This window comes from Nuphar pumila, chromosome 10, assembly GCF_984573655.1.
Source record: "Nuphar pumila chromosome 10, dmNupPumi1.hap1.1, whole genome shotgun sequence".
NCBI lineage: Eukaryota > Viridiplantae > Streptophyta > Magnoliopsida > Nymphaeales > Nymphaeaceae > Nuphar > Nuphar pumila.
The window spans coordinates 73,554,239-73,567,142 of NC_143258.1; the positions used below are offsets into that span (position 1 = coordinate 73,554,239).

The 12,904-nt window shown below is 39.3% G+C and overlaps 1 pseudogene; it reads left to right on the forward strand.

Moving 5' to 3' along the window:
• The window catches only part of LOC149826834 (K(+) efflux antiporter 5-like), a 136,038-nt pseudogene that overhangs the window by 11,897 nt on the left and 111,237 nt on the right, over positions 1-12,904 (forward strand).

Consider the following 12,904-nt stretch of genomic DNA (forward strand, 5'->3'; position numbering starts at 1 on the left):
AAGATTTGAAACATCTCCAAGATGACGGAGTTTGTAATGGATCCTTCCAGGGAAAGTTTGGGTCACTGTCGAGATGAAGGCGGATGCGATGAACCTACCGACAAACCCTAAAAGACATTTGATTGTTGCTATCATTTAGAGATTTTTTAAACCAATGAGCCAATATCACCAATTCTTGAGAAAAAGAAGGATCAGAGCATCTCCGAGATGAAGGAGTTTGTGACGTACCCTTCCCCAAAGAGAAGAGAGAAAAGTCAAGACACATCCAAATGAAGGATGATGTGAAAAACCGAGAAAGTGCAACGACTCAAAAGGAGTGCAAAAAAGATCATCGTAGAGAAAACACCCAGATATCAAACTGCCAAAAGTCATCTTTTCTCATGCAAAATTCTTTTATCAATATCTCTTCATTTCCTGCTTTTATGAAATTAATAATATTTCTTCTACTTCTCATATCAGGGAAATTGATAGCTTCCTTGAAGAAAATCATCAGTGCTAAAATTTTGAATTTGACTCTTAGAACTGAGGAGTTAACCTCATTGGAGGAAATACTCTAGGTAAAAGAGGGAATATCTTTGCACATACGTGCACATTTAGAAGTGTTTGAATCTACTACAATTTTATCTTATTGGCAAAATTTTCTAGCTATTCCAAGAATAAAATAAACATTCAATATCCATTTTGATGCAACCTAGCATTGTTTATATTTCCCACAAAGAGTTGTCTCTGAAGGAAGTATCTCTTCCGGTCCCATCACGGTTTTCTCATTGAAGAATTCCGTATGGACGACCCACTTAGGATAAGGGTTAAACCTGAACCTTTTGCGAAAGATCATTTGATTTCAAAAGCTATTTCAGTCTCAGCAATAAGACGCCCAATTTCTTCTCCCTTTTCAAAAGCTTTAGGGAACCCTATATTTCCTCCTTTCGCAAAAACCCCTTTCGGATTTGTTCGTCCAAATTCTGAAGGTTCCATCATACTTTCTCCATTTTTGAGAAACCTGTATGGTAGATTTCCCCCACTCAGGATAAGGGTCAAACCTGAACCATCTGCGAAAGATCATTTGATTTCAAAAGCTATTTCAGTCTCAGCAATGAGACGCCCAATTTCTTCACCCTTTTCAAAAGCTTTAGGGAACCCTATATTTCCTCCTTTCGCAAAAACCCCTTTCGGATTTGTTCGTCCAAATTCCGAAGGTCCCATCATGCTTTCTCCATTTTTGAGAAAACTGTATGGTAGATTTTCCCCACTCAGGATAAGGGTCAAACCTGAACCATCTGCAAAAGATCGTTTGATTTCAAAAGCTATGTCAGTCTCAGCAATGAGACACCCAATTTCTTCTCCCTTTTCAAAAGCTTTAGGGAACCCTATATTTCCTCATTTCGCAAAAACCCCTTTCGGATTTGTTCGTCCAAATTCCGAAGGTCCCATCATGCTTTCTCTATTTTTGAGAAACCTGTATGGTAGATTTCCCCCACTCAGGATAAGGGTCAAACCTGAACCATCTGCGAAAGATCATTTGATTTCAAAAGCTATTTCAGTCTTAGCAATGAGACGCCCAATTTCTTCTCCGTTTTCAAAGCTTTAGGGAACCCTATATTTCCTCCTTTCGCAAAAACCCCTTTCGGATTTGTTCATCCAAATTCCGAAGGTCCCATCATGCTTTCTCCATTTTTGAGAAACCTGTAAGGTAGATTTCCCCCACTCAGGATAAATGTCAAACCTGAACCATCTGCGAGAGGTCATTTACTTTAAAAGCTATTTCGGTCTCAGCAATGAGGCACCCAATTTCTTTCCCTTTTCAAAGCTTTAGGGAACCCTATATTTTCTTCCTCTCATAAAATCCCTTTCGGATTTGTTCGTCCAAGTTCCGAAGGTCCCATTATGGTTTCTCCATTTGAGAAATCCGTATGGTAGATTTCCTATCCAGGTTAAGAGTTAACCCGGAACCTCGCTTTGCGAGGTATCTTCCTTGCAGGTTTTGGTTAAACCTAAGTCTTGTTCCAACGAGATTCCTCATTTTGACGAGATTGCTTTCTTCCAGTCCCATCATGGTTCTTCCCATCAAGGAACCCATGCTTTATATATCCATCCAGGATAGGATCCTACTTGAGCTTCATCTCATGAGGCATTTTCCAAAATGTCCCATCAAGGTTCTCATGTAATCCTTTCCTCATTCAGTTCATTTTGATATATCTTCGTCCCATCCAGGTTAAGGGCTAAACCTGAATCATTCCAAAAAGAGTATCTTGTCTCACCCATGAGACCTGATCAAAATTCTCATTTCTCACCATTTCAGAATTTTCATCCAAAGTCTCATCACGATTTTCTCATTCTCTACTCAATCATATCATTTTCAAGGATTTCATCCCCCCCTAAAACCATTCAACATAAGGTTTTAACCCTGAGAAGCCATGATTCCAAAATAATTCTTTCACACCGAGTTCAGATCTGCTGACTGGGGCATTTTTCAAAATTTGGAGTGTTATATTTGCCACTAAGCTCAGCTTTCAACCGGCTTAGTAGCAAAGAGGGGCATTTGTGAACACCCCAAATTTTTCAAAGTTTTGTAAAAATGACCGTTTTGCCCCTAACCCCATTTTCTGAGAAAATCAAAGCAATTTCAAAGCTAAACTTTAGATTTTCTGAATTAAATTCCATATTGGTATATTCAAAATTAATCCCGGATCCGAATCCAATATTTTAAATCCATATTTCCTCAAAATCTAGATCCAAACCCATTTCTGAAGAAATTTTCTCAAAATAACTTTTTTAAATTCTCAGAAAAATTCCCCTTGTTTAAATATTTTATAAAAACACAAAAAAATTAGTTTTAAATCTTTATTTTCTCACAGACTTTCGGATTTTATTATAAAAATATAAAAAAATTAAAAGATAATGCAAAAACCAAAAAAATTAGGAAAATTATAAGAAAAACGAATGAGTTTAAAACTTTTTAAGTCAATTTTGCTAAAAAAATCATTTTAAAAAAACATTTTTTATGAAAAAATTTTGAAGGAGCCTCTTTTTGGGAAAAACCAAATTTTTTTTTCCAAACCCTTTCTTTCTTCTTCTCCTTTTCTCCCCTTCTCGGTTTCCCTTTTACGAAACCCTTGAAACCCCTCTCCCTTTCGGCCTCCATTCTCAAAAACCTCTAGCCGCACGATCACCATCTTGCTCGATCCTTCTCCTTCTCCACCTTCCATCACCAACGGCCGTCACCTTCGCCCTTCATTCTCAACTTCCTACCCTTCCCAAACCATCGTCCCCTCTTTTTAAGAAGGTCACGATGAGGAGACCCTAATCCATCCGCTTCTCACCCCCGCACCCCCATTTCCTCCTTCACGGATTCATTTCTTCCTTCTCCTCCTTCACTCCTCCCTTCCCCTCTTCTCACACCGGTTCAACTGGAGAAAAACCTTTAGAACAGTATAAGACCACTCGGTGTAGTCACTGAGCTCGACAAATGGTTTGAAGTTTTATTGACATTGCCATCACCCCCATATTGTTGTGGCATCCATCCACCAGCTGCATTTTCTTCCCTTGCAAAAGAGGTACGGTCCCTCATTAATATGTTGATAAAGTCACAGATGTAATATTCATCTTAAGAAATACCAAGCATGATGTTTGTTTGCTATGATTACTCTTGTAGTGGTGAAACTGTTGTCATTAGCTTCGCACTATGAAATAATCTATGGATGCGTTTTCCAGTTTCAGTATAAACCCTTTACCTTGTGATATGAGAAGGTTTGTGCCAGCCAGGCATACCTCCCGTGGGTTTTGTGAAATTCATTTCTAGTAAAGGGACATCAATAAAAGATACTCATCTATATCAAGATGATCCAGAAGTGCCCTGTGTTCAGGTTTCCCAGAATAAGAGAATTTCTGGTTTGTACCCTCTGAAGTAGCAACTTGTACAAAATTTTAGTACTATTATCAAAATATAGCAGAGCAAAGTTAAACGCCGTTGGGCCTGTTACAAAACTTGTTGGTCTGCTCCAGTTTTTTATTTTCATGTGCTTATATACCATGACTGCAGTGCTATGCATTGCAAAGTTGTTAAAGGGCATATTTGTTGGTGCTTTTCTGTCCATGTCATCAACAACTGTGGTGCTCAAATTGTCGGTGGAGTGTAATAGTACCAATGTTGTTCATAGCCAGGTCACAATCAGAACACTTATTTTCCAAAGCTGCGTTATTGGTCTATTATTTGCTTTGCTTCAAGTTTTAGGTGGCAATGGTGGCCTTATTCAAGGGATTGTATCCATAGCAAAACTGTTGTTTGTGCTGTCTGTGTTTCTTGACTACTGCATCCATATTGTGTTGTTCATTTGTTCCCCGTTTCCTGAAGTTGATGAGCCAGTTGTCTCCCCAGACAAATGAGCTTTATCAGCTAGTTTCTGTGGCTTTTTTTTGCTTATTATTAGCTTGGTGCAGTGATAAACTTGGCCTCAGTCTTGGGTTGGGGTCATTTGTTGCTCGTGTTATGGTATCAACCACTGATTTTGCTCGGCATACACTAGGTCAGGTGGAACCCATTTGTAACCTATTTGCGGCACTTTTTCTTGTTAGCATTGGAATGCTTATACACGTCCAATTTCTGTGGAGCCATGTAGATATTCTTGCATCTGTCATTCTGGTTGTTATAATAAAAACAATAGTCATTATGTGGTGACCAGGGCCTTTGGCTATGGAATGAGGTCTTCTTTCCGGGTTGGTGTTTCTTTTGCATAAGTTGGAGGATTTGCTTTTGTCCTTTTAAAGTCGTGCCTCAAATCTTCATCCTATTAAGGGAGAGACATATCTGCTTCTTTTGGGAACTATAGCCCTTAGCCTGTTAACAACAGCCCTCTCACCACTATGTCATTTCCAAACCCACAAAAACAAGTTGGTGCATCATACTTCCCAAGAAATATCTTGTAATATATATTTTCCAGGAAATATTATCCCTATGTTTCTGTAAATGAAGTTGATAGAAATTGTGCATCTATGGAAACTCCTTGTGGAAGCACATCAGAAATGGTTTCAGTGTCAAGTATCATTGGAAGGTACTTCTCTGACTCTGAGGAAGTGAATTTAGCTGACAGATAAATCGATAGCGGTAAATATGTTAAGGTACATGATAAATTCAGAGCTGCATATCAAAGGAATCAAATTGGTAGCTCTTGGAAAGAAGAAACTCTTGATGTTCTACAGAACAAATATGATCGAGGGGTTGATTCTTTATAGAGTAAATCACCTTCTCATTTTGAGAATCAGTTTTGTTAATCAGGTCAAAGAAGTGAATTTTTCCTTGAACAATCAAAGGAAAAGGATAGAGAACATGTGAAAATTCAAGATAAACAGAACAAAAGCCTTCAGATGAAGTAAATTAGAGGAAGCATCCCTCACATCAAATATGGATGATCCTAAAAATTTGCAACTGGAAAAGAGATCGAAGAAGAAGCAAATACTTGATCCTCAAAAGATGCAAGTTGAGTGCCATACTGGTCATGGGAACAAATCTTGTCAACATGTAACTGTTGACACTTCATTGGTAATAGAAGTTGATTATTTCACACCACAAGATGCCAACACACACCACCTCCAAACTTCTGCCATATCATTTGCAGCATCTTTATATCCTGTTTGTCATTTATGTATTACATTGCTGTTCGCTGTCCTGCTTTTATACCTACCATAGTATGTTAGTTTCTGCACAGCTAGCCTTCAATTTCATCATCTATCGTGATGGCACATGCATGTTAATCACTTATATTTCTGCAACCCTACCCTATCATTCATCTATGTACCATTGAACATTATCATGCATTCCCATGACATCTTCATATACATTTAGATGACCAGATTCATGTGTGTATCTCTCATATAACATGACCATGATATTTTGAATTTTACTTGGTATCTTCCATTATTATTTATATTCAGGCAATTCGGCTTTGTGGCTAACCTCATCTTTTGCAGGAAGTGTGTAGAAAATATTATTTCTTTTCTTAAATTAGAAGTTGTAACTCAATATCGTAATAACTAGATTATGATAAGGGGTACATTTTCAGTCTTAGATTAGAATGTATGAGCATGTATATATGCTAAACATTACTTGTTCCATATTATTTTCTCTTTCATTTCAAAATCTCACAATGGTGAAACACGAATGGCGCGTGCACCATTTCGTAAGAGGTAAATTAATCCTAAGTTGATGATTTGCATCAACGACCATAGTTGGGATGTAAACAAGACTTAGTATTTTTATCTTTTATAAAATAACACTGGATCCACACTGGATCCTTTTTCAAAATTCATCATATTTTCTTTAAATATTTTTCTCTTTTATCAGAATTTAATTTAAAATTAATTCAACATATATACCAATGGCCATAGTCAGGGTATATTGAGAGTTAATTTCATCTTAAATTCTATAAAAGCACCAAAAATGTGTTTTATTCTTCACTTGAATTTAAATGTAGTTATTACATAATACATTCAATGACCATAGTCAGGGATGTATTATGTCTTCAACTTTATTTTTAATTCATTTAAAGAATGAAATAGCTTTTCGAAATTCCAAATTCAAAAGTCTTTAAATTCATTTCATCATTTAGGGTAGAATTGCATCATATTTTTCAAAAATTCTTTTCAAAAACCCAAGTGATTTTGAACATCTTTCTTTAAGCTTTTATTTCAAATTCCAATTCTATCCCAATTTCAAAGTCCAATTTGACTTTGAAATTTCAAAATCATTTTATATTCAAAATTCCCACCCAAATTCAAAATTCAATTTCAAAAGTTCAATTTTAACTTTGAAGTTTCTGATTCATTCTCGAAATCAAAATCAAGTTTATCTTCAGATACAGTTTGAGATTGATTATGAATCTCAAAATCTAAATCTTCTTAATATTTTTCAAAAACCAGATCCATCTTTAAAGATCCTATTTGGACTTTACAGATCCAAATTTTATTTAGGATCCAGAATCCAACTTCACTTTGGATCTCAGATTTCAGATCCAAATCCAATCTAGGATCCAGATTCCAATTCCACCTTGGATCTCAGATTACAGATCCAAATTTCATTTAGGATCCAGAATCCAACTTCACTTTGGATCTCAGATTTCAGATCCAAATCCATTCTAGGATCCAGATTCCAATTCCACCTTGGATCTCAGATTACAAATCCAAATTTCATTTAGGATCAAGAATCCAACTTCACTTTGGATCTCAGATTTCAGATCCAAATCCATTTCTAGGATCCAGATTCCAATTCCACCATGGATCTCAGATTACAGATCCAAATTCCATTTAGGATCCAGAATCTAGACTTCACTTTGGATCTCAGACTTCAGATCCAAATTCACCTTAGGATCCAAAACCAATTCTACTTTGAATCTCAGATTACAAATCCAAATTCCATTTAGGATCCTGAATCCCATTCTACTTTGGATCTCAGACTTCAAATCCAATTCCATCTTAGGGTCCAGAATCCAATTCTATCTTGGATCTTAGACTTCAGATCCAAATTTCATCTTGGATTCCAAATCTTGAATCCAATTCCATTCAAAATTTCAGATCCAAATTTCATCTTGATTCTAATTCTTAGAACCAATTTCATTTTATTTCCAGATTTCAAATCAAGTTCCCATTTCGGATCCTAAATCCAAAATTCAACTTTGAACTCTATTCAGAATCCAGATCTTGGATTCGGATTTCATCTTGAAAATTCCAACTTTCAAATCAATTCTATTTCTCAAAAATTCTATTTAGATCTCCCACATTTTACTTTGATTTCAAAGCTTCAAAATTAGAATTCAATTCCATTCCAATTATTCATCCAAGTTCAAAACTTTAAAATTCAAAATCCATTTATGACTTTGAAATTTCCTTTCTTCTCTTTTTATCCCAGTTTCAAAATCATTTCTCTCAAGATCCAAATTTATTTTCCTAAGCTCTGATTATTCTAAAAACTTAGAACTTTAAATCTTAAGTTCTAAAGTTAGAAATCATTTCTTCACTCCATTATCTGATTCATTTCAGAAACACTTGGGAATTTTTTAAATCATTTTTAAAAGGAGCATACATCTTCGCATTTGCACAAGCATGATTCTTTGTGCATTTAGACTTAGAATAGATTTTTAGATAATTTCTTAGCAAAGCAAAAGGCATAAATTCGACCCTTGGTTCGATTACCCCTAGTAAAGGCGCCAGAAACGGTCGAACCTCGTACCGACGAGCGGATCCCGTCTCCCAGTTTTCCCACAAATATTTCAAAAATGGAGGCGAGTTATTTTAAAAAATACTTTCAAAATGAAGGTCAAGTGAGACCCCGCAAAAGAGTTCCTCTCTCTCTTATTTTCTCTTCTTTTCTCTTCTCTCTCTCTTTCTATCTTTTATTTCCTCCCTTTGAAAAGGAGGAAATAGGAGCTGGAAAGGAAAAGAGAGAATATTACAAGAGAGGAAAAATTTTGTGATGATCACAGAATCCCACTCGTAGCGAGCAAAGTGATATGCCCCAGACCATTGTGCGGAAGTGAGATCGAATTCTGCCATAGCCTTTGATAGCAATCGGGCTTCAATGTACTGCTGCCATTGGGAAAACTACCAAACACATCGCTCCGGTTGGTAGTAAGTGCAGAACAATGGTCCCAACAATTTGAATCGCTTGCCATAAGCATATGTATATCTGGGAGGAGATAGTTGTCATTCAAAGTAGTCCCACACGATATCATCTTCCTGAATGTTGTCGATCATTGACCGATATTGTGCTACTGGAAGGAGGTTTTGACCATTGTATCTGAAAGAGTTTGCTCGGGCTGGAATGTGCTGGAAGAACCAGGATTGAAGTGCGTAGATGCATCCTTCGACGAGAATAGACTCTCCAAGTGAGAAAATGTAAGACCCGCAATTTTTCAGAAAATATCTGAATAAAATTCATGAGGCATTTACTGGTAAAAATAGCATTTGTTTCTCAAAATGCGAAACAAATCAATTCCTGCGAGCCAGTTATACTTAGGATATTCGTCGATTCGCGAATATATGCTCAAACACTCTGGAAGCCATAACTTTCTATCTGAACGAAATCAAAGGATTCCTGTGAGCCAACTTTCTTAGTTACGTCAATACGAAGGGAATGGCGTACTCAGAATTTTTCAGAAAAAAATCACCGAAAACCCGAAATTCTTGCAGGACCCACAGAAATATTGGTGGGACCCACAAAAATATTTCTCAGAAAATGTTCTAGAATATTCTAGAATATTCTAGCACCTTCCAGCATCTTCCAGGACCTTCCAGCTCCTTCCAGCACCTTCCATGGAAGGGATTCTCAAAAAAGCCAAAGGGTAAAGAGGGGAATCTGGAACTTGGGGCCCAAGTTTCAGAACCTATAAATAGAGGAGCCCCCCTCTCTTTAAAAATCGCCAACCCCTCTCTCTCTCCTCCTTTTTCAAACCTCCCCTACCGAGCCTAGCCCACCTGACCTGGTCTGAGCCTGCCTGACTTAGCCTGAGCCTGCTTGACCTGGTCTGAGCCTGCCCGACCTGGTCCTAACCCACCTAACCTAGGTCTGAACCCACTTGACCTAAGTCTGAACCCAGTTGACTTGACTTGAACCTGGTTTGGTTCAAAGTCAAAGTCCAAGTCCTTTTTCGTCCGAAGTTCGAAGTTGATCCTTTTTTGAAGTCGAGCCTCGTTCGAAGCGTTTGAAGCAATCGGAGTCGTTTCTTCCTTAAATTGAAGTAAGTTCGCTTCATTAAACCATCTCTCTCAAGTATTTGATTGTTTGTATATAGCATATACTTTCTGAAGTAGTATCTTGCTTTAGTTCTTGGTTGAGCCTTCTAGGACGCTTCGGTGTTCACGCGCTCGCCTCGTAACTATCGTCGGATATATATGTTCGAATGCGCAGTATATGCGTTCTTCAAAAATAGTATCTCGCCCTAGTTCTTGGTTGAGCCCTTTAGGACACTTCGGTGTTCACTCGCTCACCTCGTAACTATCGTTGGATACAGATCTAAGTGTATATCTGTTGATTCTGCCGACGCGTCTTATATCGCACAGGCTATGTAATTTACCTTTGTCGTTGCGTCGTATGATGCCAAGGCTCCCTGTTTTCTGCATTTCCGATTATTGCACTTCCGATTATGTAATGTATTTACTTACGCCGTCGCGTCGAACGATGCCAAGGCTTCTGTTTTGTTATATATGTAGAATATTTCATTCAGTTACACACCCTGAACAATAGTATATGCATTTCTTTATGTCGTCGCTGTATAAAGCACAGTCTTCTGCTTATACTACATATATAGCGCATAAATGAGCGTTCAAATGGAGATCAAACTCCAAATCGCCAATGCGATTCCCTGACCGCTCCTCGTTAAAGATTCTGCTTGACGAATGAAGCCCCTATTGGAAAGGCTTCAGCTTTTTGGCAAAATGCTCTTTACGTAAAGACTAAGTCAATTACGTATGGCCTGACTATGGCCTAGGGTTCCTGCAACCTTGATGGATGCAAAGTACGCACAACGGTGCGCAACCATTTCCCTGAATTAAGTGTGGTGATTTCCTACCAAAGAGGGGAGATGCCGCTGAAATGGATAAAAGAAACGCACGCTTTCTCCGTAAAAGAGAGGAAGTGCTGCAAAAATTTCTGAAGAAGCTAAGAATAGCTTAGAAAGAACGTAGCAGAATACTCTGACATATAGCAGAGTGCTACTCAGTTCATGGATTGCCTTCTACAAACGTAGAAGGGTTCGTCGCACCACTGCCGGTTGAGCAGGGGAGGTGCTGATGAAATGGTTGGCAGAAGAGCTGCCGTAACCAATGGAATGGCATAATGATGTTTGTTGATGGAACGATGCCAGATCGGCTCGTATCCTTGTACCTGCAAGGGCACCTTGCTCGTAAGGGCCGCTGAGCTAGAGTAAAAGTTGCGCCTTGGCTAGGTTTGGACTCGTTGCGTAAAAATACGCTGAGTAGCCGATCTATTTAGATCGAGTCATATGCCTGCTCATTGAGAACGGTTACGCAACCAGACTCGTAAGGGCCGAAGAGCCAGAGTGTGTTGTTTCCACCCAAAGAGGTGTGATGCTCGTGGTGGCCGAAGTGCCAAAGAGCGGTGTTCTGCATGCATATGAATAAGACTTAATGTCGCACATAACCCGCAGTTGAAAATCATGTTAGGGGTACCCCCTCAGTAATGACTGTGTTGGGGCGGACTGAATGCGGTCGGGTACATACTCCCGTACTGCTAAAAGCACAGGCTGCCTAAATGGCATGCAGATTCTGTCCAAGTAATTGTAAGACTGGCAGACCCCTTCAGGAATTATGGTCACTATGGAATGACAGTGATGGTACAGCCTTGAGTGACATGTATTTTACTTTGGACCTGATAGAGTCCACGATGGCCTCAGTCACTCATGGGTTTTGGGGTCGTGGTTATCCTTAAGACCTAAGGATTAAACCCAACTACTGCAAGTAGAGGATGCATCCGAATATGGGCCTAGTAGGGTTCTCCCAGTTGAAACACACTGCCCTACTATGGATAGGGTCAACAGGCCTCTGGGGTATCTAAAATACATAGAATAATCAACCCCCAGAACGTCGCGTTGATGCCCGGACAATAGCTCTACCTGCGTACCAAAGGCGGGAGCGGTTAATTATCGAAACAATGCATTAGCTTAGGTTCAGCGATGCTTGAATGTATGCGTGGATGGCCGTTGTTGAGTCAGTCCTGCATAACCTTTGTGAAGGTGTCATGTTCGGTATACTACTGGACCGACTGGGCAAAGACCCGTGTTGTATCCGCACGACTAAGCGAAGCTCGAGGAGTTTTCCTTAGATGCGTGGGATACGGATGTGCCAAGTATGAAGACTTGAGCTAAACATCACTTTGAGACCCGAAAGAGGTCATGGCTAAGTCATGGAGACTTAAGCGGTTATTCAAATCACAGCCCTGAAAAGGCTTGCTCTAAGTCATGAAGACTTGAGCGGATGTTCAACTTATAGCATTGAGGAGGCTCCTGCGATATACGCTAAGTCTTGGAGGCTTGAGCGTCGTTATTGCGCATTGCGACCCTGAGTGGTCATTATTATACTTGAGTTGAATGGATGTATGACTGCATGCTTACCAGACCCTCAGTGGTTCTGACCCCGTTTTATGGGGATTTCAGGTGTTGGACCTGCGTGGCGATATGCGGAGCATGGCGGCATCGAGTTGCAGGGTTTCTCTAGACAGAGTTGTACTGCTTCCTTTTATTGAACCTACACTGCTTTTCTAAGCAGTAGTGTTGTAATAAACATGTGTTTTTCGATAAAATGGAACCCCTTGGTGGTCAATGAGTTGCTTGGCCACATACCTGCAACGTGCTCGGAGTTTTCTAAAACCGACGACTCATTATCGTCTTATTCCGCTGCTAAAAGCTTTTCTAAGTTCCGCTGCAAAGAAAAAAAAAGAAATTCATGAAAATTTTAACTTAGCTTTGTTTTGGAAATCCGGGGCGTTACAGAATTGGTATCAGAGCAAGAGTCTAAGAAACCTGGTTCGAGATCCGTCTTGTCCACCATATCGCACTGTAAGTATATTTAATACTTCTTGTGTTCTGATCTGGGTGCATCTTTGTATAGATGGCAACTCACGACTCCCGAGGATACTGCTATCGTTGCGGGATCATGCACGATGAGTGGGTATGCCCATATGAAGTCCAAGACTGCCAGTATTGTGGCGAAGAAGGGCATTCCGCCAACGAATGCCAAATGAAACGTACCGCCGATATGGGTCGGCGGGGATCGCTTGGTCTTAGGGATGAGACCTCGCGTGTTAGTGGGCCACATTACTCCAGTAGAGGGAGTAGTCGTACCCCAGCGACTTCTGATGAGCTACCATCTCTGGTAGGATTTGACTTGAACTTCCTTGAGG